We start from the raw sequence: 5186 nt of genomic DNA, 5'->3' as shown, positions 1-5186 counted from the left end.
AAAAAAATGTAGCCAAGAATCCTTTATCCAACAAGGCTGTCATTCAGAATAGAAGGAGAGATAAAGGCCTTCCAAGTCAAACAAAAACTGAAGGAGTTCACGACCACTAAACCAGCCCTGCAGGTGATCTTAAGGGGGACTCTGTGAGTGGAATGCTGCAAAGACCACAAAGGACTAGAGACATCACCACAAGCATGAAACCTACAGATAACACAGTGACACTAAATCCATATCTTTCAATAATTACTCTGAATGTAAATGGACTAAATGCCCCATTCAAAAGACATAGGGTATCAGAATGGATAAAAAACCAAGATCCATCTATATGCTGTTTTCAAGAGACTCATTTTAGATCTGAGGATGCCTGCGGATTGAAAGTGAGGGGGTGGGGGACCATCTATCATGCTACTGGAAGTCAAAAGAAAGCTGGAGTATCCATACTTATATCAGACAAACTAGACCTTAAACCTAAGACTGTAACAAGAGATGAAGAAGGGCATTATATCACAATTAAGGGGGTGTAGCCATCATGAAGAGCTAACAATTGTAAATGTTTATGCCCCTAATTTGAAACCACCCCAATATATAAATCAGTTAATCACAAACATAAGCAATCTTACTGATAAGAATACAGTAATTTCAGGAGACTTTAATACCCCAACTTACAGCAAGTAAGACAGATCATCTAGGCAGAAATCAATAAAGAAACAGTGGCCTTGAATGATACACTGGACCAGATGGACTTGACAGATATATTCAGAACTTTTCATCCAAAAGCAGAATACACATTCTTCTCAAATGCACATGGAACATTCTCCAAGGTGGATCATATATTGAGTCACAAAACAGCCCTTAATAAATATAAAAGAATTGAGATAATATCATGCATATTTTCAGATCACAACACTATGAAACTTGAAATAAACCACAAAAAAATTGGAAAGCCTCTAAATGCATAGAGGTTAAAGGACATCCTACTAAAGAATGAATGGGTCAACCAGGTAATTAAAGGAGAAATTAAAAAACATATGGAAGCAAATTAAATTGAAAACATGACAGTCCAAACCCTTGGAGATGCAGCCAAGACAGTCTAAGAGGAAAATACATTGCAATTTAGGCCTATCTCAAGAAATAAGAAAAATCCGAAATACAAAACTTAACCTCACACCTAAAGACTAAAAGCAGAGCAGCAATGAAAACCCAAAGTCAACAGCAGAAGAGAAATAATTAAGATTAGAGCAGAAAAATAATGTAGAATAAACCAAAAAAAAAAAAAAAACCAGTAGAACAGATCAATGAATCTAAAAGCTGGTTTTTGAATGAATAAACAGAATTGATAATCCCCTAGCCAGACTTCCCAAAAAGAAAAGAGAACCAAAGTAAATAAAATCATGAAGGAAAGAGAGATCACAACCAATACCACAGAAATACAAACAATTAGTAGAGAATACTATGAAAAATTATATGCCAACAAACTGGAAAACCTGGAAAAAATGCACAAATTCCTAGACAACCACACACTACCAAAACTTAACCAGAAAGAAATAGAAAATTTGAACAGACCCATAACCAACAAGAAATTAGTTATCAAAAATCTTACAACGAATAAAGAGTCCTGGGACAGATGGCTTCCCAGGAGAATTCTACCTGACGTTTAAAGCAAAGTTAATACCTATTCTCAAGCTGTTCCAAAAACTAGAAATGGAAGGAAAGCTTCTAAACTCATTCTATGAAGCCAGCATTACCTTCATTCCCAAACTAGACAGAGACCCAACAAAAAGGAGAATTATAGGCCAATATCCCTGATGAATATGGATGCAAAAATTCTCAAGATACTAGCAAATCAAATTCAGCAGTATATCAAAAGAATTATTCAACATGATCAAGTGGGATTCATTCCTGGGCTGCAGGGCTGGTTCAGTATTTGCAAATCAATCAATGTGATACATCACATTAATAGAAGAAAGGATAAGAATCATAAGATCCTGTCAATAGATGCAGAAAAAGCATTTGACAAAATACAGCATCTTTTCTTAATAAAAACTCCCAAGAAAGTCAGGATAGAAGGCGCATATCTTACCATCATAAAACCCATATATGAAAAGTCCACAGCTAATATCATCCTCAATGGGGAAAAACTGAGAGGTTTCCCCCTGAGATCAGGAACACAACAGGGATGTCCAGTTTCATCACTGTTGTTGAACGTAGTATTGGAAATCCTAGCCTCAGCAGTCAGACAACACATGAAATAAAAAGCATATGAATTGGCAAAGAAGTCAAACTTTCACTTCTTTGTGGAAAATCTGAAAGTCTCCACCAAAAATCCACTAGAATTGATACATGAATTCAGCAAAGTCGCAAGATACAAAATCAATGTACAGAAATCGGTTGCATTTTTTACACCAACAATGAAGTAACAGAAAGAGAAATCAAATTGATCCCATTTACAATTGCACCAAAAACCATAAAATGCCTGGGAATAAACCTAACCAAAGATGTAAAAGATCTGTATGCTGAAAAGTATGGAAAACTCATGAAAGAGAGAAGAAGACACAAAGAAATGGAAAAACATTCCATGCTCGTGGATTAGAAGAACAAATATTTTTAAAATGTCAATACTACCCAAAGCAATCTACACATTCAATGCAATCCCAATCAAAATTACCCAGGCATTCTTCTCGGAGCTAGAACAAACAATCCTAAAATTTGTATGGAACCACAAGGACCCTGAATAGCCAAAGTAATGTTGACAAAGAAAACCAAAGCTTTAAAATCCCAGACTTTAACCTCTGCTGCAAAGCTGTAATCATCAAGACAGTGTGGTATTGACACAAAAACAGACACATAGATCATTGGAATAGAATAGAGAACCTACAATTGGACCCACAAATGTATGGCCCACTAACTTTTGACAAAGCAGGAAAGAGTATCCAAGGGAAAAAAGACAGTCTCTTTAGCAAATGTCGCTGGGGGAACTGGACAGCAACAGGCAGAAGAATGAAACGGGTCCATTTACACCATACACAAAAATAAACTCAAAATGGATGTAGGACCTCAATGTGAGACAGGAAACCATCAAAACCCTAGGGGAGAAAACAGGCAAAAACCTCTTTGACTTCAGCCGCATCAGCTTCTTAGTCAACATGTCTCCAGAGGCAAGGGAAAAAAAGCAAAAGTGAACTATTGGGACCTCCTCAAGATAAAAAGCTTCTGCACAGTAAAGGAAACAATCAATAAAACTAAAAGACAACCGACAGAATGGGAGAAGATCTTTGCTAATAGCATACTGGATACAGGGTTAGTATCCAAAACCTATAAAGAATTTACCAAACTTAATACCCGAAAAACAAATAATCCAGTGAAGAAATGGCCAGAAGACATGAATAGACACTTCTCCAAAGAAGACATCCAGATGGCCAATTGACACATGAAAAGATGCTGAACATCACTCATCATCAGGGAAATATAAATCAAAACCACATGGAGATACCACCTCACACTGGTCAGAGTGGCTAAAATTAACAACTCAGGAAACAGATGTTGGTGAAGATGTGGAGAAACAGAAACCCTCTTGCACTGTTGGACATGCAAACTGGTGCAACCGCTCTGGAAAACAGTGTGGAGGTTCCAACAAAAATGAAAAATAGAGTTACTCTACAGCCCAGTGATAACCGTACTAGGAATATATCCAAAAGATCCAAGAGTTCTGATTCATAGGGGCACATGAACCCCAATGTTTATAGCAGCGCTATCAACAATAGTCAAATTATGGAAAGAGCCCAAATGTCCAATTGATGCATGGATAAAGATGTGGTTTATATATATGGAATACTACTTGGCAATGAGAAAGAATGAAATCTTGCCATTTGCAACAATGTGGATGAAACTGGAGGGCGCTGTCCTAAGTGAAATAAGTCAGAGAAAGACAGATATCATGTTATCACTCATGTGGAATTTGAGAAACTTAAGACCATAGAGGAAGGGAAGGGGAAAAATAGTTTCAAACAGAGAGCGAGGCAAACCATAAGAGACTCTTCAATACAAAAACAAACTGAGGGTTGATGGGGGGGGGGGCGGCTGGGGGAGGGGAAAATCGGTGATGGATATTGAGGAAGGCACTTGTTGGAATGTGCACTGGGTGTTGTAATTAAGTGATGAATCATGGGAATCTACTCCTGAAGCCAAGAGCACACTATATACAATGTATGTTAGCTAAGTTGACAATAAATTATATTTTAAAACAAACAAACATAAACATTAGGGAAATAAAAAGAATATTATATATTCAAGAGCACCTGGGTGGCTCAGTTAGTCAGGCATCTGATTTCAGCTCAGGTCATGATCTCGTGGTTTGTGGGTTTGCTCCCCATGTCGGGCTCTGTGCTGACAGCTCAGGGCCTGGAGCCTGCTTCAAATTCTGTGTCTCTCTCTTTCTCTGCACCTCCCTGCTTGCACTCTCTCTTTCTCAAAGTAAATAAACATTTTTAAAACATTTAAAAATAAAAGAATATTATATATTGAGCATTTTGTTTTGCTTATTTTTATAGTATCCATACATATATGTATGTTAACTATATTATATATAATAACCATATCTATAATTATATATCTAATTATAACCATTATTATAATTTATACAATTTCTTATAGTAACTAAATATACATATGTTAGTTACTACTATACTGTAACTAAACATAGTTACTTATAGCTCATGGGAAAAAATATTTATGTACAGGATAATCAAAATTTTTTCACTTATATTTGTGTTTAGGATTTTTTCCGTTTCTAAAATCATACGAGGTTACATTACTGGTTGTTAGTTTTCACATCAGTATCACCAGAGAACTGTATAAAACAATGAGTCCTACTGTACACGTGATGAAACCCACAGAGGCATATGCGAACCAGCTCAGGCTTACATTTGCTATTTTGGATAAACTTTGTTCAACACATTTACTTTATAAATGGGAAGTTATGTCAAGAGAGGGTGATTTTATTTGTTCATCTTCATAAAACTGGCTAAGGGTACAGCCAGGATTTTAATTCAGGTCATTGTTAAGTAGTCATGTGTAATGTTACATAACCTTTTGAGTGCATGTGTGTGTTAGCTGTAAGGAAGCAAAGAATGCTATTCAGGAATTATTAAAAACTAGAGAGTGAAAGAAGAAGCATTTTAAACTTGGGG

Source organism: Panthera tigris, chromosome B1 (genome assembly GCF_018350195.1).
Source record: "Panthera tigris isolate Pti1 chromosome B1, P.tigris_Pti1_mat1.1, whole genome shotgun sequence".
NCBI lineage: Eukaryota > Metazoa > Chordata > Mammalia > Carnivora > Felidae > Panthera > Panthera tigris.
The sequence above is the reverse complement of the archived record's forward strand: the minus strand, read 5'-3'. Positions refer to the sequence as shown.